General features: G+C 43.2%; 1 protein-coding gene across 5 annotated transcripts in view; it reads left to right on the forward strand.

Annotated features, from left to right (window-relative positions):
• Positions 1-24,206, forward strand: part of GOLM1 (golgi membrane protein 1) — a 99,630-nt gene that overhangs the window by 23,758 nt on the left and 51,666 nt on the right. Inside the window, exon 1 of one of the 5 annotated variants that reach the window (XM_090038641.1) lies at positions 13,775-13,908. The exons of 1 other annotated variant lie outside the window; for it this stretch is intronic. The gene's annotated coding sequence lies outside the window, so the exon portion shown is untranslated. Of the gene's footprint in view, positions 1-13,774; positions 13,909-14,069; positions 14,410-24,206 lie in introns of those variants that run through there. 3 more of the 5 variants (XM_090038640.1, XM_090038638.1, XM_090038639.1) reach the window with 3 other exon arrangements.

The raw sequence follows: 24,206 nt of genomic DNA on the forward strand, positions 1-24,206 counted from the left end.
CTCAGAACAGATCAGCTTGTTGAATTCACGTTCTTGCTTGCTTTTTCTGTTTTTACATTCCTAAAGTAATCATACATATGAAGAGCTCAGTATAAGAACTGGAGAATGTTCAACCATTCAGTTTAACAGATTCCCCTGGCATGTGGCTGCTTCCCTCTGGTGGCTAGACTTACAATTCTACATTGCTAAATTGGTACCTGACAAATGCTTTAATTTCTTTATTCTGTAAAAGCAGGTGATTTTTGTGAAAGCCTGTCTGTCACTGGGGTATTGAATCTTACAGAACTGCAGATGACCTGCAAATGAAGCCAACACAAAGCTTATCATGACTTCCGGTGCTTCTTATACATACATCCTTAGGAATGATTCCCTAGGTTTGTGAGTAGCATTGTATGCCTCCAGCCCAATGATCATGTTTTCATTACAAAAGGGGAGATTTCCATGCTGCCCTGTTGTCAAATTAGAATGATCGTACTAGTACCACTGTTGATAACTGTAATGTCAATCCTCACTTTATCAGGATATTTTGCTTAGCAGCCAGCTTTCCACAGGAGTTGTTACAGTTTCTGTTAACTGCTATCAAAGGGTGCCAGTTTGTGACTGAAGGTTTAAATGTGGCAGGTGTTTGTAACTTTACTGGAGATTTTGAAATGGAATCAAAAGGGCAAGACTGCCAGAATAACAGTGAGAAGCAAACTCTTACATATAGGGCAATGGTGAATTTCAGAGAATGATAGAGAAATGGGAGGTTAGGAGGAGCTTTTACAGAAGGATCCCTGTGGTGTCCTGTTAGTAGTGTGTCCTGGCCACTAGTGATATGAATGATGATTACAATATGGCACTTAGCCAGCATTGGTCTGACATTTATATCGGCAGCAGTTTCATTACAAATGCAGGAGATTAGTTAGCAGCTGTGGTGGAAATGCATTGCTTTGTCTTTGTATTAATCAGCTGTAGCCCTGTCACGCTTTATTAGCTCCTTATTGTTTATAGGAGGTAGCAAATCCATATTCAGGCATAGGCTTTGCATGCATTGATCCCATAAAGCATTAGGATAGCAGTCAGGTAGATGAACACAGCGTTGCACAAAATATGTGCCATGCAGACCAGACAGGAAATTCCAGCATAGATGTTTTGGCCTGGTTCTGTCTGTCTATGTAACTGTATCCATGGCCAGGAGCCTTTAGCTTACCAATTGATTGAAAGAATTTTATCTTCCTCTTCCAGGAGTGGCATATACAGAAGACATAATAAACAGGGCTGTAGGTAGGGCAGCCTTTATACAAAGTGGTGTGGCTAAACTGTATTTTCTAGAGACTAGCCCTTATGACAGGTGCATTATCTGAGCAAATACAGTACAATAATCAAATTACAGAGACACTAGAAAGGTTGTTAGGGAACATTATACCATCCTGGTACCCAGTTGTGCTCAGTGCCCAACTGACTTTGCTTCCTTTAAACAAAACTGTCCAGAGTACTGAGAGATGCATGCCAGAGCAGTAGATGGGAATGTAGGGTTGCCAACTCTGTTTGAATCTATTTTGGGGGGTTTCTGGAATGCCACTGTGTCCCTGACACACAGCGCAGTTGTCTGCATGCTTGCCTGTATCAGTTACGGATTACAGTGTGTCGACTCTGACAGGAAGGCAAATGCACATTACTGCTACATTTTAAAAACCCACTGGACTACTGTATAAATCTGATTCAACATTACATACTTATTTTAATGAATGCCCTATTATTTATCTCCTGGGTGACTCTCAGCAGTCTCCAGAGATTTATATCTAATTCCTGGAGGGTTGGCAACCCTATGGGAATGCCCTTTGAAAGAGATCTGTTGGCAGTCACCCTGAGCCTGCCCTTTTCTGTTGAACCATACAGCTTCATGCCAGATCCAGCACTGGGAAAGTAAAGGCCAAAGCTGCTGCTTCCTGGACAGGCATTCAAAAGTTGGGGAGGGATCTTTATAACCTTTACCCCACTTTGTGAACTCCTGGTGGGGCAGCTGTATTCTCTTCCTAACAGCATAAGCCTCACAAAACCTTTAGAAGTTAGTGAAGTGGTAACAGCCTGCCTTTGCAGAGGCTGACTTGCATTAGACCAGGACAGGCAATTATTTTGGGCTGAGGGCCACTTACTGAGTTTTTGGCAAGCCATTGAGGGCTGCATGACAGGCAGCCAGGGGCAAATAAATATTAATTTTCTAAATTTTTTAGGGTCCTGCAGGCCGGATAGAATGGCCTGGCGGGCCACATTTGGCCCGCGGGTTGCATTTTGCCCACTATAGCAAAGACCACAGGATTAGAACCCATATCTTCTCAGTTGCAAAATCATCATTCTGCACAGTAGAAAGGAGCTGTAAAACCTGCTGTATGAAATGCAGAAAGTGTATGAAATAGACAATATGTAGTAATGCACATATTACTGAAAAACCTGTCTGCATGGGGCTGTACACTTATGTACACAAAATACCCATGGTATAGCATACATGTAAAAGTATGTGCTGCCTTCTCCTCATTAGCTGGTCTGTGTAGAGGATTTAAGACTGCTAGTACTTCTTGGAGATGATCCTTTTTATTTCAAGAGGTATAGGTTTGGGCTCTCATGCCAGAGGACTTGGGTTTAATTCTTGCTTACAGTTGCTGCTAAGGACTATTACACTGGCCAATATTACAAAGAGTTGTTTTAACAATCTCTTCCTTTGTGGAGAAGAAAGAGAGGGTTGGTATTTTTTAATTGAAAAAAGTCCGACCTCTCCAAACCCATTTATTGGCACCCAGAAAAATGCTTGAAGATTTATTTTTAAATTTTAGTGAAGTGTTGTCTAATTCAGTTTCTACAGAAGCACATGATGACCTTAATTTCCAGTGGGCAAAGGAATCCCTGCTTCAGTACAAGCACTATATAGCAAAACCAGTTTCTTATGACTAAGGTACTTGGCATGGTAGGACACAGTTTTGGGGATGCTGGATAAAACTGCTCAGAACACTTGTGCATTTAAATGAACAGCTGACAGGAGTCTAAGAGAATTAAAATTTCTACCATGTTGGAGTGGATATTGGTTTGAATTATCAAAGGCAAAACTGTGCAAATTCCCATACCATTAGTGCTATAATATTCCAATTTCTATATACTACTTGAATGTGATACTTACATAATATAGGTATACTATAACTAGCCCTCATTAAATTACGTGAGGGTCAGCTTTTATTACTAATCTTGTACCCAAGGAATGTGAAGGCACCTTTGACTCCTAAGACTTGTTAAATGTCATTGATTTTATATTCAGGTCCTCTGAGAGGTACCATTTCTTCAGATGAGATGCTAAACCAAGGTTACTCCTGCCTGTTAACATTTTGTTGACTATTTTAATGATATTTCAGATTCTAAAATTATAAATGATCAATTTGTTAGATAAAGCAGTTTTTTGGACATAAGAGCATGTCTACTGATAAACAAGGTGCTTATTTTAATATGAAATTGGCTTGATTTTATTACACTTTTTCTGTGAGCAAAAACACCCTTTCACAAATATTTCAGTACTGTTCTCTAATGAAATCCTCTTCCAGTACAACTTTGCCAAGGTTTTCAGTCAGAGGGCTTGACCAGGAATATTAATGGAAACACATTTGTGTTAGGAACAACACCTACCTGGAGACAAACATGTCAACAGCATGTAACAGTAGAGTTAAAGACAGCTGTTGGAGCTAACAGAATCATAGTGAATATTTGGTTGACTTGTTTCACAAGCAGCAGATGATCTAGCATTAAGAAGAGCTTAGTCCCTGCATTATGCCATGTTTGAAAGTGGATTGATGTAGGTAGGGTCAAGGAAACCTGCTGAACATTCTCCTGTGATCCCATTTATAGAAGACAGATTAAACACTGGTAATTAATACGATCCTTGATGTTAAGGGATGGGTCTTGGGGCAAAAGCCTTACAGTCACTTCTTAAAAAGAGCTCTTAAAACCTTGGTAAAGTGACAGGATTTAGTACTTCATCTTGCTACAGTGATAACTACCAAGACACTTCTGTGAGGTCTCTCACACAGCATTTCTCCCTTTCTGGTGGTTATGTTGAGCTTCAGCCTTCTATGAAATCATTAGACCAAAGTCTCCATTTTGCTGAATTTACATGAAGGAGCAGATTTCTGAGAGTTTACCTGCTCAGCATTTTCTGTATGATGACTAGTTCTCTGGTTGGAGATCTACTCCTGATTGGAATTTAAGATTGGTTTATTTGATTGAGTGCATGTTTGGGTGTTTGAAATATGAGACTTAAGGCTGCATAAAGTGATTATAAAAGTAGTCACTTGAATCAATAGATACTGCCTTGTGTGAGAAGTATTAAGTAATGGAAATATCTTGAGCCAAATAATAAAGATTAATTTTATCTTGTATCTCACACTGATATTAAAACGATGATTGTCTTGATCTTCATGGTTCTTGGATTTACAATTGGGCAATCAACTCTAAGCAAAAGAGAGTCTTTGTGTTTTTTTATATATTTTTTAAAGAAGTAAGTAATTCTTTTATATATATATATATATATATATATAACATTTTTTAAAGAAGGAGGTGATTAATTCTTATAGAAATCAGTGGCATAGCTTGGAATAGAAATGTAGGGTGGTACTTCCTTATGGTGAATGGATGAGGACCAAAGTACCTGATGTTACCTCAAATAATTTATAAAGCCTACTAATAAATGTATTTAAAGTTAGCATTTGTGTCTGGGTGTCATCTGGGCAGGCCTGTGGCTACATGCTTCTTAACAGACTAGGAAAAGATGATTGTGGGGAGGCATGGCTCCTAGTTCCTGCCTTTTCGCTACCTATTATACTTTTACTTTTTATCTGTCTGTTGTGAACATGACAGAGACATGCATGTGAACTGTTCTTGTACAATGCCATTTATAAGACTGTTTTTTGCATTAAAAGTAAATGAAAGGTCATGTAGTTTGTACGGAGCTGAAACCATTACTTCAGACTACCTATTAATTGATGTTCTGCATACCTGTAGTTATCTGAATACCTTGATTCTTAGCCAAATGCTTCCTTTTCATACAAGTCACCTGCCTATATCAACATAACATACTTTACTATTAAAACAGATGACAGAAAAGTCAGTTTAGGGCATGATCTGATTACCTGTCCTGTGGATATAAAGTCCCCATTAATGGTTATGGAAGTTGTCTTATGTCCTGAAACAGAACTTCAGTCATTCTCTCAAAGCTGCTGAAGCAAAACACCCATTATCTATTAATTTTGGAGACAAAATCCATACAAAAGCTGGAAAATGGAAACTGCAAGTTGGTAATGAGTGTCTGAAACAGATTGTCAGGGTTCACCTCTCAAAAAATAGAATATCTGAAGTAATGGACTTTAACTTTAGTCATCAAAGTCTCACAGAGTTTTGCCATTGACTTCAATGACACTACATTATCAACAAGGAGATCAAGTAGGTGGGCCACACCATTTCTCTGCAGTGAATTAATCTATTTTACTCTGTATGCCATTTTGTCCGTTTATTCACCCATAGCTGTCGTTTGAAATGTCTGATTATAGCCTATGTTGGGTTTGTCCTTGCTGTCAGCAAAACTTCCATAGATCCAGGCAAGAAAGATCCGTTGCACCCTCTGGCTAGGGAGAGACATTCAAAAAGCCTGAGCCTGAATTGATTCAATCTTTGCAGGTTAGTCTAACCTGCCTAAGCTGAATCAGTTTGTAACTGCACAGACATCCCCTCTGGACTGAAAACATGCCTACTTTGACTCAGGCTGGAAGCTGCCCTCTCTTCCCTTGCACAAGACTGAGATGAGGGGGGCATGGCCAGGCCCTGGCAGGACGCTCTGGTTAGGGAGGGGTCCCCCTTCTCTTGATAATAGAGCATTTATCGGCTCTGTTATCAGCACTTAGCACCCCACCAGAAAACAAAGCCTGTCTGAAGCTCTTCTTAAACAACTTTTTCCCAGGAAGGAAACATTCCAAGGAGGGACATTACCAGCTACCTGTTGATTAGCTCCAAAAAGCCCTAAGCCTGTCCTGTCTGCCTTTGTCCTGTCTGCCTCACACAGACACCTCTCAGCATTAGCTAGCATACCACATGCTGTGGGAGGGAGGAGAGAGAGATCCCTGCTTAACCAGTGAGTGGTGAGGGGAGGGGACAGGGAAGCTGAGCAGATGGTGCTGTGCCTACAAATTTCTGCTGGAGCTCCAGTGAGGGAGCAGAGGGGGAGGGGGCAGCCTATCTCTCTGGAGCAGAGAGCCCTGCCCAGCCCAGCCCAGCCCAGAGAGCATGGTGGGATGCTGGGGGACTCTGATTTAACTTAAATCAGGAAGAGGTCTGGGACAGACATTGCATAAACCAGTTTGACCCAAATCAGTTAAGTTTAATACTACATTCAACCATGTTTATCTCAAACTGCTTCCAGCCATTTTGTAACTGGTTTATGTGCACTGAATGTTTGTTCTGTTACAGGTTTAAACCAGTTTCTGATCACTTAAAGTGATTTATGTGTAATCTTTGTCCCTAGCCTATGTGAGCTCTGCAAATGTTTTTGCTTTGAAGACATTATTAGGCTTATTTTGGATAAGTCAAAATTAAATAAAACAGTTAAATTGTAAAAGATATTCCTGAGCAGTAATTAGAATGTAGCCAACAGACAAGACCACTCTGATTGTTAAGTTGCAGCACAATAATTTAATAACAGCATCCAGGGCAGGTACCTTAAGATATAAAATTAGCTTTCAAAGTAGCCAGCATCCGAGGAGATGGATGTTACCAATAAACCATTCTTTTCTCTTGTTTTTCTTTTTCTAACATTTGGCTTCTAATTTTTTCCACAACCAACTTTCTGCATCAGCTTGAACTTTTTGGGTCCTGTGGGAGATTGGATTAGTTCCCATTAAAGCCTTTGAGCGTTATCTATGTCCAGGGGCAGGCAGAAGAATAGAGCTCTCAAAAGGGAGTTCTTGGAGTTCTTAAAATGCAAACCATTGAATGTGTAAGACTCTTTTTCTTTTATAGCAGTTAAGTGAGGAATTTGAGAAGTTTATTTTATGATTTATGTCATATAGTGGGAGAAGTGGAATGGCAGGAAGTTTTCAACTAGTCATGATGCCTGTTCAAGGATTAAGCTCCTCAGGTCTGGCTTCTTCTGGGCTGACAGTATAATAAAGCAACTGATCTTTGCCTTCACACACAAGTACAGATAAGACCCTGCGCTCTGGGATCCTTGCCACCTGCTGACTGGTTATAGGTTCCAAAGTGCAGGCTTGCAGCTGGCCTTTATAGCATTCTAATTTCTATCCTACCAGAATATTTTTAATAAACTTGAGTTACCAGAACAAAGTTTTTTGAATCCTTATGGTCCGATTATTTGCTTCAGTGAAAGGCTGGTGGCATCGGGCTACCTTTTCACTTTGTAGATGGACTCTTCACCCAACCCAAAGCTGGGGTTGACACACGTGTGAGAGAGGAATGTGAACTGGAACATGTTGTGACAGATTTGGAGCACCTCTGTAATGATTTATGAATACTTTCTGACCCAGTTCTTGGGAAGTTTTACTGTGTGACTATACTAGGTTAGTTTAAGTGGGAGAGACCAGGAAGAGCAGCATTTAAAAAAATAGCAGGAAACTAAAGAATGGCTCAGGGCAAGCCACGTCTCCACAAACACTTGAAGATCCTCTCTAACAATTTCAGTATAGGAAATGGCCCAGGAACACATGGATTTAAAAATGGACACATTCTTTCCTTCAAGATCTGGGGAAAGGTTGTTAGGAAACAAATGAAGGCATGGGACCTATTGGCAGTGTCTATAGAAGTTAGGCTTTTTTAGATTACCACCAGGGCATGATAAACCCTCAGATGAGCTAAATATGCAAGTAAGCAGTATTTGAAATCTCAAAAGGTTTATTCCTATTGTTTTATACTAAGCAAGGATTTGGCTTTAAGGAGGTTGGCTGATCATTGTAAATCTTTAGTCACAAACTCTTTTAATGTGGAGAACCAGGAGCTTGGTTAGACTTTCAAGTAACTAGTCAATAAACAAGACTCTGGGGTGTTGTACTCTGCATACGAGTAGGAGAATGCTTAAAGGACTAGAAATAAGACTACCTGAAATAGGTAAAGGCATGTGTAGGATTACCATATGTGCCAGTTTTCCCAGACATGTCCTCTTTTTGGGTCCTCTGATCTCCGTCCAGGCGCTTTTTAAAAAATATGAACAAATGTCCGGGATTTTGGTCTGCTCAGCATTGAAGTTTTTCCAGCACTCCCCAGCTTGCCCTAACAAGGAGCTGCTTGGGGCTAGGGAGAAGGGGGGGACAGTGATTGGAGATGGGGGGTACCACGTGTGTGTGCACCTGCATGTGGCCGGCATGTAGCCAGGCAGGGTGGTAGGAGCAGCCCCAGCAGCTGGATGCAGGTAAGGATATGGGGAGTGGGGATTGGAGGGCTATGATTTGGGGACTGCCTAGGGGGCTGTGAGGTGTGTCGGGGTGGAGAGGCAGGTGCCTGCAAGCACAGGGGGAAGCTGGCTGAGCGCTGGGGCTGCAGAAGGGTGAGGGAGAAGTACCTGCTTCTGCAGCGGGGAAGGGGGTGAGAGGGCTTTTCAGGGGGGAGCTGCATGACCAGGTCAGCGGCATCAGGGATGGTGCCTATGCTTGCAGGAGTGGCATGGCTAGAAGACACTGCAGGGCTGGGGGGAAGGCACCGGCAGGGCTTGAGGGGCTGTAGCTTGGTAGTGAGAGGCATGGGGGGCAGGGGACTGTGGGTCATGAGTGCAGGGCACTGATAGCACCAGGGAGCTTAGGGGTGAGGGGCAGCAGCAGGGCCAGGAGTCTCCTGATGCAGTGAGGGGCAACAGCAGAGCTGGTGGGGGCTGTGGCCGAGGAGTGAGTGGCAACGGCATGGGCAGGGGCAGGACACTAGCATATCACTGCCCTCCCACAATCATATACTCCCCCACCCCTTCTGACAAATGTCCTCTTTTGAAACTGGAAATATGGTAACCCTAGGCATGTGTGGCCTGTTGTCTGAAGGTGTATACTTAGATAGACAAGGAATGGGATAGAGACAGCTCCTAGTGAAATTACAACATTGTTTGAGCAATTGAGCAGATCATCATTAAGAAGAAAGAAAGGCCTCTTAACACTGGGTTTTTGTCCTGCTTCGGTATTTGGTGAGCCCAGCCCCTTTTAGACATAGCCCTTCTAAAGAACTTTTGGTTTGGTTCAGGGAGGAAGAACATTAGCAATAAGTTTATAGGTGTCAAAGACAATTGGCAGGCATCACTGCCATGTGTGGGACCATTGGTAACGCATAGGTGGTGCACATGGGTGCACGTGCAGTCCCTGAGATTGGTGGTACAATCTCTGACAAGTGCTGCTGATGCTGCCGGCGGCGCCTGTGGGCAATTGCTGCTTGCCACCTGCCCTCACCGCCGACCCTGCTGGCGGCATCTGCAGGCACTCGCCACCCCTTCTCCCACTGCCGACACCGCTATGGCTGCCTGCAGGAGCTCCCCCGCTCGTTGCTGCCGCCGCTGCCTGCAGGCAGTCACTGTACCCCCCACTGTACCTGGGGGTACACATCGTTCATGTATGGGACCCTATAATTTACCATCTTTTTTCACCATGATCCTTAGAAATGTTCTGACAAGGGGTAAAACCCTGTCTCCAATGAAATCAATGATTAAATTTCCATTGACTGCACCCAGGATTTTGGCTAAGACAGAAAAAGCAAGTTGAGGTCATTGTATTGGCTAAATCTTAAACAAGAACTCAGATGCAAACACAAAGTATTTATCTTTACACAATCTCTAACTTGTTTGTTTCTTTCTTCACCTTCATCCTTTTGCACTTTTTTCCTTTTATCTCTTTATCCTTGTCTAATAAGAATTTAGCTTAGCCATTCAGAACATATATAACTTTGGCTATGACCAAAAAGGCAAGCTATACACATTGCTGCAACATTCTGATTCAGCATGCCAAGTTCTGGAATGAGTAATAAGTTCATATATGATATGCTGTGCCTGCAGTTTTCCAGTCACTGGAAATCACTGTATAAGTTACAGACAGAAACTGTATTTTCTCATGTGCTGTAACTGGTGTTCTTCCCTCTTTTTGTGCCTATGTGTATGCATGCCTAATACATGGACAGAACAAGAAAGTTCAAGGTTAAAACTAACACTACATCACTAATTCTAAGGTATGCTTGGTTGACAACTTAGTTTAAGGGAGGAGTGAATTTCAGTAGAGATGACCTCTTACAAAGGCATTATTGTATTCCGGTAACAGTGGTGGATACATGATGCTGAAAAGAAGGTACTTTCTGTATTTTGTGTATATTCCATGAGGACAGCCTCCAAGACCAATAAATATAATATTGCTTTCCTATATAGCTAACTTTCACAAGGACCCTATGTCCTTTACATGATCAAAATGTGGCTTTTAGGTGCAACACTTGTGTAACTCATCCTCCTGGGTTTTAGTAACATAAATTATTTACTGCCTAATGGCAAAATTGGCAGGATAAGAGCAGAGAGCAAAGTTAGAAGACAGCAGAATGTGAGGGAAAAGGGAGCACATTATTTTGCATACACTTAGAACTTTGATTCATTAATGGAAATGATAGAAACCTTTCATAAAGCACAGAATACATAAAACAAGCCTGATAAATATTTAAACTTGCTAGACTGTACGTGTCAAGCATTTATACGTCAGCTACTTCTTGGAGTCATGGTTCTTTCTAAACTTCAAGATAATCTTTTCACATGGATGAACTCTCCTTGATCAATTTGCCTAGTGTCTTTAAGCAGAAACATATTCTTTCTTCAACATTGGAATGCCTTTTCTTTTGATTTTTTTTTCCTTAAAGGGGCATATTCATTTGATCAGCACCTCCTGTTTAGCTAGGTGCTGTGTTTAGGCTCCAATGTAGCAGTAGCAGTGCTAATTGATGTAATGAAGGCTATTTTTTTCAACCCTAAGGCCTTCTACATGATACTGCTGCTCAGCAAGTGGCTAGCGTTGTTAAAAGTTTGAACTTTTAAGAGCGAAATTGGTTTTCCCTCAACTGCATCAGGGATGTACCTATTAGGTATCTCAACTGTGACTAGTCCATAACCATTACTAATCTTATGAGAGTCACCCTCTACTGAAAGTCCTACTCCCACTCCTTCCTTAAAGTGCTTAACCTTGCTCCCACTCATCTTTCCAGCGATATTCTTGCCTTGCTGCACCCTTTTTATACAGTATTTCCATTCATACAATTGGCTTGATTTGAGAATCTCATTGACACAGGCTCCAAACACAGTGTTCCTTGTACATCCTCAAACGTATGCTGTTAAAGGGTACAATTCTAAGGTAAAAAACAATTAAAAGGGCTTCCCTTTTAATTTTAAAACATTTTGAACTTTTCCCTCTCTTCTTTTAGCTTGAAAATGTGAGGAGAAAATGTGGCCTTGCTGAAGCCAGTGGCATCAACGTGCTAGGATTTGATGTGACATTTTTTCCTAACTGTTTTTATCCTTTACACATCTAGCAGAGAGAAAATTAAGATGTGTTATCAATAGAGTTACTAGGGCAGACACTCAGCTGAGTAACATGAGCATGAAGAGTAGGCGCATACAGTATTTGAGCACACCTTTACTTATTATATTTAAATTGCCTTGGGGCAGGAATGAGTTTCCATTGTGCTAAGTGCTGTACAAGCATAGTAAAATGTTGTCCTTGTCTCATAGCATTTTAAAAGCACAGCACCTATTATAAAAAGGCTTATGTCTGCTTCAGGTTGGTAAGGATTTTTGGGGGGTGATATAGCACTTCATAACTTTAGTGTGATCCAAGGAGTATTTTATCATTCATGTGGGGGTTAAAAATCCAGTTTCTTATTCAAAATACAACTCAGTATGTATACATACATGTGTGCTGGGTGGTGGAGGCTGGTGATATAGTCTTCTAATTTTACAAAGAAAAAAGCTCCAAGGGTAGGGAATGACATCATCCAGATAGCTCAAAAGAGTCTGAGGACACTAGGGACATTACATTCAGGATGATCCTTTAGGTATTTCTTTTCACTTACAGCCACTCAAAGTCCAGTTCCTTACTTTGAACTATCCAATTAATAAATATGACTATAAATTGTTTATACAAATACATTCAAATTATTTTGGTTACATTTCTACTTTTTTAAAGGTTTTAGGATTAGAAACTGGGAATAAGAATCCAGATCCAGCCTGATGGTTTTTTGAAGCTTGGCACTGCAGCATATAAATTTTTATTAAACTCTTTGTTCCAACAGAAATTGGAATCTTTTTATTAAACCTCCTAGGTAAGAATCCACAGGAGACATTTTATCTCAGAATAATTTATTTCTGCAAATAGTTTTCAAACTTCTTCACATACTCTATTGTCCACATAATGATGCATTCAAGTAGTTTTACAAGCTTCTTTCCCTCTGCTGTTCTATTTTGTCTGTCTCACCTTGAAAGGAAAACAGGATGTGGAAGCAAAGCTAACAAATTGGGGTTCCAACTGGTTCGGGAAGGATTGCTGTGACACCTCTTTCCTCAGTCTTACACACTCATAAAATGTTTGTTTTTCAGCAGAATTGTAGTGAAAGTTTTACATAATTCCAAAACATATTGAAAAAAGTGTGAGAATTAATTCATGGTGTTACATAAGCACATGAAATACTCAGCTGCATCCACTATTGTAAATAGTGTGGACCCCTTTTTTTCTAACATTGGCTTTTACTTTTCCAGGTTTCAAGTTTTGGATGCTTCGTTTGTCAGACATTTGTGTGTGTCAGGCTTCAAGCTCAAGATACTGAGGCCTGCCCAATCAATAATAATTGTTGGAAGCTTGGACTATAGCCATTATTTTTATTTTTTTATGTCTTTCTGAATTTAGACTGCAGATGTACAGGCGAGGGGATGGTGCTGGCTGGTGATGTAACAAACATGACATTTCTTACTCTTCAGTGGCCAGAATGTTAAAAGGAAATATTCCCTCACACAAAGCTTCGAGACATTAGGAAGAATGGAATAATGAAGACTCTTTTCCCCCCAGCTGCAAGTCTGTATGGATCTAGCTGGCATTAATAGAGTTGTTGCTTTTGTCCATAATAAAAATCACACCAGTGACACTGTAACAACAGCAGTCTTGGCTTTTTTGGATGGCTTTTGTGAAACCAGGGTCTGAAACCACAAGATTTGATTGTAACTGGGGCTCATAACACTCTTAGCAGGGTTAGCAGCAGCCAGTCCTGATAGTCTCAAGTCAGGCATTAGGCAGGAGACATTGGTTGCAACGGTTCCCCCTGCTTTACCTGTGGCAGGTGAAGGTGTTGAGGCACGTATTGCGTTAGGTGCAAGGCAGTCTTGTGTAGTGTTTTAGATCAGCGGTTCCCAAACTGGGTCTTGACTCCAAATGAGGTTGCATATATCAGCGGATGGGGTCACGAGGGTGGAAAAGGGGCCATAAATGGGGAGGAAAAGTTTGAGAAGCACTAGTTTAGATGAAGGATGTGTATGGGACAGTTTGGACAGGGATGGTCCTGCCTCAGGCAGGGGGGCTGGACTAGATGACCTCTGGGAGGTCCCTTCCAGCCTGACTTCGCCCAGGGCCATGAAAGACGCGTGCCTCTGGAGTCTGGGGGGACCCGGTGACCGCCCGCAGGTGGCCACGGCAGTGTCGGCGGCTGGGGGAGAGGGGGGCGAGCGCTGACCAGCCGTCGGCGACCACCTGTAGCGTTGGTGGCAGCTAATCGCAGGGGGTACACATGCACCCCTACACCTCGCCAATGCCCTAGGCTTTGAGTGGAATGTCTTTGGGGCACCTCCTGGAGCAAGCTGCTGCTGATTAAAGCTGATTGATGGACCCAGCTCTGCTTTGCAAGGTACTGAGCTCACCCCGCTTTCCCTCAGCTAGCAGCATTTCCCCTCGCGCGGTCTGTAGCGAGCCGCCAGAGCCCACATGGCCGGGGGGACCAGAGGGCTGAGCTGGCGGCGGGCACTGAGGCGGCGCCGGGCGGGGAGACGACGAGGAGGCGCGCTGAGGGGAAGGGGGCGCCCGACCTGGCCGCCATTGGCAGGCTGCCTTCGCCCTCCCGCCGCACTTCCTGCCCTGCGCTGCCCTGTAGTGCCCGCGGCGCCGCCTCCTTCCCGCCCTGCCAGCCGGGGGGCGGGCGCCGCGCGGAGCAGCCCAGCCCGGGAGAGGTGAGCGCGGCGCAGCGCCCTGCCCGTCCACCCTCCGCCCTGCTCTTTGTCTCGGCAGCACCAAGCTGCGGCAGGGGGGGTCTCCCCGGCCTGGCCCGGCCCCGAGCAGGGAGAAGGTGACTTGGGGGCGGGAGCCCGCGGGAAACGAGCACCCCGCTGCCGGGACCGGGACCTCGGCGCGGGTACGGGTGCGCGGGGGCGGCCATCTCTTCACCTGCGTCTTGTTGGGGGGGGGGGGGCGCTACGTGCGCGTGTCGCATGCATTCTTGTGTTTGTCGTGTGTGCGTGCGTCTGTGCGCACGCCGATCGTGCCCTGTGCATGTGTCAGTTATGTGTTCTGCGTGCACACGTATGTCATGGGTGTGGGGGGACATGTGTCTGTCATGCGTGCGAGGGCTCACACCTGTTGCGTGTGCGTGGGTGTGTTGCATGGGTGCACGCGCATCTTGTTTGGGTGTGTTGTGTGGGCACGCATGGGTCTTGTGAATGTGGGCTCGCATGCACCTGTCGTGTGTGTGCACATGTGTGTTGCCCATGTGTGGGCGCACCCGTGTCGTGTGTGTGTGTGCACATGTGTTGCCCATGTGTGGGCGCACCCGTGTCGTGTGTGTGTGCGCATATGGGCGTGCTCACACCTCAGGTGTGTGTGGGCATGCTCACACATGCGTTGTGCATTTGTGTGTTTGTGGGTGTGCTCATGTCTTGCCTGGGCCTGGTTGCGTCTTGCGTGTGCGCATGGGCAGGCATGTACCTAGCGCGCGCGCATGTGTGTGGGCATACAGGTGTCCGCACATCCGTCTCGTGCGTGTGGGTGTGTGCGCACGCACATCTGTTTGTGTGGATGGGTCTGTGCGTGTGGAGAGAGGCACTTAGCCCTGTTAGCCAAAATCCAGCGGATGCCAGGGTAGATCTGCACCTGTGTAGACCCATGTAGGTATAGACTCAGATTTGGAGATGGAGTGGATACGTGTTTGTGGTATTCTCATCGGCTGCTTTGTTAGCCTCTTTGCGAAGTCTGTCTGTGCTGAAGAGTGGCAGAGGTTGGCATTGTCCAAGTCTGGGCTTGGCTTACCTGCGTACAAAGAGTTGTATTTTCATGAACATGGTTGGTGATGACATAAGGTATATAACAGCATGCACCCAGCTACACCCCTGTGCAACTTCCCTTTTCTGTAAATGCCTGCTTTAGACAGACAGTGTGTACTGACATTCACTCTTCCACAAGAAGCTCTCCTGCGATCAATCTAACCCTGGTTGTTCCCAAGTTATTTTTCTCTTGGGGGGGAAAAAGAAATTATTCTGGGAGAAGAAGCCTGAGCATGAGTACGCTCATGGTTTCTCCTGACAGAGTAGTGACTCTCCCAGGAGAAACTGAATGTCTGTACAGGGCTCTCTCTGTTGACCTGTTTTGGATTTTTAAAGTGCAGTACATGTAGAAGGTCTGTTTTTCTTTCAGCGTTGGGGCTGATAGAAACATGCTATTTCCTATGATGTAAATGGTTGTACAGAAGGAAGAAATCTCTAGCTTGTAGAACAGCAGTGGTTTTCAGTCAGGGTGCCATGGTATCCTGGGATGCCTTGAGATCCTTTCAGTGGTGCTGCAGGTTTGCATACTGTGTTAGCACTGTTAGGTGTGCAAGCATTATCCAAAAGATAAACCCAAAGATTGCAAATAGGAATCCAGAGTGTTAAACACATTCTGACCTGTTGTAGTCTTTCAGGGCTCTGCGACAGAAGAATTACCATGTTTTTCTGCGGTCAAAAAATGAGTGAGAGCTAAGAGCTAACTTTTTATGAGTGTTCCTTAACACCATGTAGGGATGCTGTGATACTAAGAACGCTGAGAACCACTGGAACAGAGTAATGGCTTTCTAAGTTGTAAGCAGCGTTTCTCGTTTAGAAGATTTCTTAATTTCTAAGGAATTGATATCCATTTGTGACAAAATATTCAGCAGTATCAGTTCTGAGTAATACTGTAGTACTTAATTTATATTCAGCAAGCTGTTAACCTCATTAATGAGCTTTTTTGTACCTTAGAGTTGGATACAATATCATTCATTCTGCTATCTGCCTCTTGTAAACTTCCTTATACCACCCACCACTGAGCTTTGCTTCTTTTTAACTTTGCTTTAGCTGGTATAATACTGATATTTGCTACTGAGGGAAGGAAAAATACAGCCTAAAATTACATATAAACTTCATTTGAGAGGAGTGGTTGGTTGGATTAGTTGGCCTCTTTGGGGCACTAAGTGAGAGAACTACACTGAGCTCTTAAAGAACAAACAAGCCACTTGGAAGCAGGATATAACATTCTTGGTGGGTTACTGTACTTTGAAGCAGTGATTCACAACCAGGGTGTTGCTGGCATGTGAGAAGGTAAGCAGATAAGGGCAGGTTTAGGCTCTCCCTGCCTGGCTGCTCCTTTTTCCTCACTGCCTGGCCCTTCCTCAAGAAGATATGCACTGTAATAAGGTAGTTTTGTAAATTGAGCTGCACCCCATTTAAAAAAGTTATGGACTGGTGCCTCTAGTCTACAAAAAGTTGAGAACCATTTCTCTATAGGGTAACTCTCAAATTGCACTTCTAAAAACTTGCGTGTTGCGAGTAGCAGTTCAGGTCACAACAGAGCCTGGATAGTTGTTTTTTTTTTAATGTTGTGCACTTGACTTAAAACTAATTAGGAAACAGACTTAATTTTTTTCCCCTTCATCTTTCACAGAATAACAAGGGTGAGAGAAGCATGTCAAAAATTAAACAAAATATTTAAAACAACAATGATAGATTGTCGTTTCCAACCCCAATGTCCTATGATTCTATGATTTTAGCATGATGATTTTTACAAACTACCAAGGTTAACAATTTGATAATACAAATTAGATATTACAAATACCAGAAGGACCAGGTGTTAAGGGTGTCTGAAATTTACTTCAAGATTTTTTCCACCTAAATTGTTTACACTTCAGTTTGATTTTGTTTTCACAAGTTTCTGTAATTGATTATGAAGAAAAGGAACACTTTAAGGACCTTGAATTTACTTAAACCAGGGGTGTAGATTCTAAATATCTACTAGTCTGTTACTGAGACCTGTTTACTCGTAAATATTTTTCCCATTTGTTAAGTTGTTCCCCAGAAAATCATGTGACCGTGATGTAGCAAACTATAGCAAACTGAGTAATAGGTAGGAGACTTGCTGGCTTTTGTTTATGTTAGATGCTAAGGAATATTTGGGGCAAGGAAATGTTTGTTCAGGTCTTTAATTCTTCTTAGTCTTGAAACAGGTCTTTCGAAGAAGGCCACTTTTCCTTATATTAATAGAAATTTGCTAAATGGGAGGTATTTTGTAATGCTGATGCTTCTCTAAGAAGGCAACTTCTTTTCGTGTGTTTTCCAGTAAATTTCCTATATGCAGGAACATAAGAGTCAAGAGAGTCTTGTAGCATCATATGAGTGTGTGTGGGTTGCCCCCTCACTTCCATTTTTAAATAAGTTTTATTGCCTTTCTTTTAGGTTTGTTTTATGTGGTATTCTGGTAGGCTCATGTTGATGTTTCTTTAAATGGGGATGTCAAACAATGAAATTGTATTGTGCAAAATCTTCCTCATCCTAACTGTAATGGAAGTACAGTTATGTAATGTAATGTTTTCATTACAATTGAAAACAAAATTTTTAAAAATTCTGGCTTTTAATAATTTTTTTCTTTGACTTTTATGGGGTTTTTTGTTGCATGTTTTGGTGGAGGAAGGGACTATTTCTTTTAAAATCTATATCTGTTGACACTTTACAGTAAATACATTTTTTATTCTTTTATTAGTTGGGTCAGGTTTTTAAAAACTCAAGCCATTTTAACCACAAACTTGGATTTTATCTAATGTATGGTAAATGTTTGAGAGGAAGATGGAAAATCCCCATGATGCATTTTATTGGCATATGACATGGAGGGAGGTTTTTTGCTGTTTGAGCTAGTGACTGATATATTCCCAAAAGTATAGGGATACATAGCCTGGCTAGTTGTTGTCTAAGTAGCATATATGGTGGATGTTGCTGTTCATATGCATCTGGTCGTCTAAGAAAAACAAGTTATTGCCATTTACTTCTTGTGTTCTGTAAGTTAACTATGCATGGCATTGCAAATAAATTTAGTTTGATCAGTCTTAATTTTATTGTATCCTCATCCCCTCTTGTAGACAAGGGTAGCAAAGGGAATGTCACTAGTTTGTTTTGTTTTTGTTTCTGCTTTAAATATTCTGCTTTTAATTTTAGAAGCTGTGGTTGCACTGCTATGACCTTAACACACCAGTACTCAATAACTTGTTTAGAGTTTTGTATTATCCACAAAAGTAACCTGGTGTATATTAACTCAGGTAATCAAATGTGAATGCAAGCAGAACAGAATAGTTCTTTTAAATTGCATTGACCATTTACAGTCACAGACTGGTAAACTGTAGCTGTCTCCTGGAATATTGAGGATCCAAAGGAAGTTAGCAGTTCTTTGTCTCATTTGGCCTGGCCTGGCCTGGCCTGCTGTTTTCTGTAGCTATTACCCTTGAAAGGAGACTCCCCCTATTCTGAAAGAGGGATACATCTGATGAATAGCCATTCTCTGTGGGTATATTGCGTATAAACTAAGGATGTGTCATGATGTGGCAACTGTTTCATGCATTAGAGCAATCTTTTTTGCAAACTACCATTGTGGCTTTCCTTAATCTTCCATAGAAGTTCTCTCCAGGCCCTGTTCTTGCTTTTAGGCTAGTTATCCTGTGGGGGTGAAGAGAGACAGCAGACAGGCACAGTGTCTAGGGATGTTCTTGGCAGTATCCTAGCCTCTCTATCAAAACCCACATAGAGTTTGCAAGCGGCCATACTTTATACAGTCGGTTTTGCCTATGTGATGGATAGATTCCTCAGGAAAATACTTATGACAGGAGGAACATGTGTTCCCATCATTTTTTTTTCCATTGTGCTGTTTGTTGCACAATTAAATTGCTGCACAACTTTGCATCTTGCCATGGGTTGGCCTCACCCTGGGTGAATTGAGCCCATCTACGCAGCCCGACCTCTGGTCTTTAGTCATAGTTTTAATATGGGGCCTAGGTCAGGGAAGTGGCAATAACTGACCATAATGCACCAGAGATCTTGGCTAAAACATCTTATAATGGACTGTTAGATTAAGTTAGTTTCTCCATAACTGGAAAAATATGCTTTGAATCTTGGTCTAGTTTTGTCCCAAAATAAAAATGAAACCATATATGCTGTACTTCTCCATTAGAGCCTACAGATTATTAAGGTTGAAGTAATGAGAGAAAAGTGATTTTTAGCAGTGTCCTCATGCCCTTTCTTGCCTCCAGTCTTCTTTGTTCAAAATTAGCCAGGCTGCTCAAGTCAGCTGAACCAGATTTTTCCAGACAGTCGGAAATTGTGCCTGCAAACAAAGCTCCTGAGCCTTCCTTTTGGGATTTTGAGGGATTCTTCCCTAAGGGCTATTACAGAATTATATCCTGCTTGGTCCTTTGCCTATGACAGTGGTCTAGGCCTTAAATAAATGCATCTGGTAATATGTCTGTATTTGCTGTGATTTCAGACAGGACTGTCAGTAGTCATAAGAGACCAGTAAAATAAGAATTGTAAAACAGTCTAATTATTCTCAGGCTTATTTCCTAAAAGCATGTGTATTAGTACAGGAAATAAAGCCCAAAGTATATGCATTCATTTGCTTCTTGACAAACATCTCTAGATTGACTAAACTTAACAGTAGTTATACAATCTACTCAATATATAATAAATAATGCTCTGCATTTTTGGGTTTTATTTAAAAAAGAAAACATTCCTGGAATTTTTTGGGCTTTATCTTCCAAACATAAAAACCAGGCTGAAATTGGGATAAAAGGAAGAAAAGAAAAGAAAAAATAGTTTTAAATCGGGGAAAATAATAGTATGTTCCTGTGGTGCTGTGGGAAGGAAGGACTGGAGTAATGCTGGGACTAGGGAAGGGGTGTGATGCAGCCTGTTGGCCACTCCTGCAGCTGCATCAGGCAGCAAAGCATGGGGAACTGTCAGTGGGTGCAGGACAGGGGGACATGGCTCTTGCTGCTGTGTGCACCCCAGGAGGGCTTTGGGTTGCGGGGCTGTGCTGGGCTCTTCCCAGGAGACGCATGCCCCCAGATCTGCGTGTGTGATGAGAGTGGGCTGCTGCTGCAGGCTTGGGCCGGCAGCAGCACAGGGCTGTTCCTGGCACTTGGCATCCTGCTCTTGCTGCAGCCTGCTGCCACTGCAGGCTAGGGCTAGTGGTGGCACTGGATTCTTCCCCATGCTCAAGGCAGGTGGTAGCCTGCTTTAGTTCTGCATGCAGATTCAGGGCCACACACCCTCTGGGAAGAGGCTGGCACAGCCCTCCCTGGGTGCATGCAGCAGCAAGGGCCACACCCCCCACCCCACCGTGAACCCACTGACAGTTCCCCCCGCTTTGCTCCCTGCTGCAACCCTAGGAGCCGCCAATGGGCTGTGTTCACACCCCTGCTTCCTGTTGCAGCAGCTTGCTGCCGGGCTGCCCTAGCGTTTGTGGGGAGGGAGTGGCACAGGGCTGGATGCAGAGGGAGGGGGACACCTGACCCCGGCACCAGCATTGGCACCAGCACCTCCCACCCCGTCCAGGGTCAGAGCAGGGAGCTCCACACCCCTGGGCAGCGGTTGCAGCCCCATGGGACCATACGGAGTGATCAGGTGCAGTGCCTGCTGCAGGGAGTGGTGCCTGGCTCTCCCACCTGCCCCTCCCCCCTGCCCTTGGGGCTCAGCTCCCAGTGCTTGGGGCAGGGCCACAGCTTGAGCTGCCAGCGTATAGCTGGGATCTGCCCATCCCAGGAGTGATTCCTGTACCCCTCGTGCTCCACCCGGGGTCAGAGCTGGGAGCCCCATGCCCCCAGGCAGTGGCTCCAGCTATCCCCCCTGGCTCCTGTGCGGCCACCAGCACACCCCTGCTCGACATGTGGCCCCTGCCCCCTCTTCCTGCATCTGATCAGAAACCTGTGCCTCAGGTAACTCGCACTTTTAGCTTACTGGGACCCCCCCATCCCCATTCCCCACTCGTGTCAGTTAACAGGGATTTATTTGAACTGAAAAAGAAGTGTAAATTAGTAAAAACTGAATAACTTAAATTAAAAAAAAATCAGGGAATTTATCAGTGAAAATCAGTAAAAACTGAAAATAAGGAACACTAATAATAAATAAAGTGCCTTTCTCTCTCTCATTCAATGGCAAACCCTTGTAAGGATGAAGATTGATTTGTTGTGTCTGGGAAAATATGACTCTTATCCAAAAATCAGAACAGTCTGATTGCAATTTACACTAACTGTGCCAGATATGCTTGAGCAACCAGGATATCCAGATATATAGGTTGTAAAAATGTTGTTATGCGGATTGCTTGCCTGTATGTTTCAAATATATATGTTCAGTAGAACATCAATTATCTGAACATTGTTTACCCAAAACGTTCAGTTTTCTGAACACATGGTGTGTGATGCTGGTAGAACAGTGGTACTCTGGCTTTCTTCCCTGTGGCCTGGATGAGTGGCGTTGGGTTGGTGTATGGGCCAAATCTGGTGTGTATTGGATTGAGTCCCTGGCCTGCGCACCACATCTTATCTGTAATCTGAGCCTTGGCCCTGTACTGGATCAAGGCCCAACCCTGGCTTTGGCCCTGCTTACACTGGTTTGGATGCCTTGGATTAGGCCCACAGCTCCAACCCCTTATTTTTTTCCCTTTTTCTGTTTTGGGATCCCTTGCTTTAAAATATGTGGCTGTCTTTGTTCTAGAAGAATATTATAGTAGAAGATAAGAAAATTATGTTCCTTCATTTTAAAAATCCCAACCTTGAAGCAAGGCTATTTTTAAATAGATGTTTTATGTTCCAAGCTCATCCTTCTCAAGAGAGGCTCTAGGCCTTCTTAAGAGTCTATTCTATAAAAGGATTATCATTGGTTCTTCTAACACTTCAAAAATATCCTTTTTAGGTTTGTCTCATTTGGCTGTAGAGGTTCTGGGGGATAAAATTAATCCTAGTGTAAGTGGTTTTTAACAAAATGGCATCTAGTGAAAAATGGCCTCAATGTTGATTGAGGCCTCTGGGTGCTACCATACCAACTTAGCAACAAGTATAAAATAACATTTGTAAAGAATTTGATTGTTTAGAAAGGCTACAGAGTTTGAATGCATTTACAAAGAAACCCATTAAGCACACAGCTGAACAATGTAAGATTCCCCAGTGCTATCCAGTTTGTACATTGTGAAAGCCAATCATATATGTGCCATTCTACTTCAAAACGCTGTTGAGCTCTCTAGCTTTTTGTAAGTGAATTGACATATCTGGCACTTAATCCAGTTGGTCTGTTTCCATTGTAAATTATTCTGCTTTGCTAAATGAATGGCCATGCCTACTTCAGACTACTACAAAAGGCATTACGTGTCATTAAAAATGGAATGCTTGCAATATGCTGTGCTAGTTTTTATAATCTTTCAGCATTTGCAAGTATGTAAACAACTAGGCAGACAGCTAAGGAAGAAATGGGATGAGTTTGGAATGAAGCTTTTAATAGTATTTTGTCATTTGGGGAGGTGATATGTAACTTCAAGTGGAATTTTTTTTTTTTTATCGGTATTGTTATTAACAGATGTGGCAATATTTAATCATCCCCTCTCCTCTTACTCTTTACTTTTGTCACTTAGGAAATCTGTCCTTTTTGATGCTTCCTGGGTTTTGTGCAAGTAAGGGAGGCTTACCACTCTTTGTGGAAGCCTTTTGTGAGAAGGATTAGCAGATGGGTACTGTGTGCAGTCACACACATTTCCATATGGCCCCTCACAAAACTGCCACTGAATCTGAATGTCATCTATGGCCCCTGTTTTATCTTTCTTTTTCATCTTGTGCTACTTGCCTATTACTGTTATCTTTCATGAACTCCTTTTTTGTTTTTGTTTCACCTTTTCTGAGGTGACATGTATCCTGTGGGATTTTGCTGCAGATGTTCTTGGCCCTAAAACTGCACAGACCTAGGAAAAAGGGGTGCTTTGCCCATAGCTGGCGGCATTTGGAGTTGCGGTGACAGCAAAGAAGGAAGGTTGGCCTGTTTCAAGAAGTCCCACTCCTTCCTTCTCCTAGTAGGGTGCTTCTCCTGCCTGTGAACTAATCTCAGTGGTAAACTACACCTGTGCTATGTATGTGCCACCTTTTATTCCTCTTCCCCCTTAAGATTTATCTTAACTCAGATAATGAAGCCATATGAGTCATACCAAGTTTTTCGTTTTGTTTGGTGTTTTTGGTGTTTAAGCAGGCTTTACTAGCACATTCTAATATTGGAAAGCAATACAGCCAGTTTCTCTGCTTTTCACCTGCTCCTCCTCTTCTGTGGTGTGATAACATTCATGTCCCTCCATAGGGATTGACATTAATCTATATATATAAAGGGCTTAATTTGTCTGTCTGTCTGTAATGGTCTTTAAATGCGAATAGCTTGAAAACTGTAAGAGAGAGAACATTTGTGTCTTCAGAGAAATTTCTTTGTTAAACCTTAGCGTTTGTTTAGTGACCATATCAGGATGATCCCAATTTCCAGAAATGGGAAAAATCAGAGGCCAGGGCTGTTACTACTGAGATCCTCCCGGGAGGGCACCAGGAGCCTGGCATGGTGGGGACGGCAGAGAGAGAGGGGCCAGCTGAGAAAGAGGGAGCTGGGCAGAGGCGCAAGGCGGTGGGCGAGCAGCCCTGTCCCAAGCCCTGAGCAGGGAAGGAGGCACCTGGGGGTGGCACGGAGGAAGCCCCAGGGTGTGGGCAACTGTTGCTAGGCACAGAGCTTGCCTGCCCTTGCTTTTGCCCAGCAAAGAGGGACTCTGGCAGTGGCTGGGCGGCAGCATGGGCGGGTGCACCTCCAGCTCGCTGGACAAGAGCAAGTGCAGGAAGAGATTGGTATCTTTAAATGTTCAGCCTACTTT

The sequence above is a fragment of the Crocodylus siamensis genome, chromosome 3 (assembly GCF_052110815.1).
Source record: "Crocodylus siamensis isolate JL-2025a chromosome 3, ASM5211081v1, whole genome shotgun sequence".
In the NCBI taxonomy this organism is placed as follows: domain Eukaryota; kingdom Metazoa; phylum Chordata; order Crocodylia; family Crocodylidae; genus Crocodylus; species Crocodylus siamensis.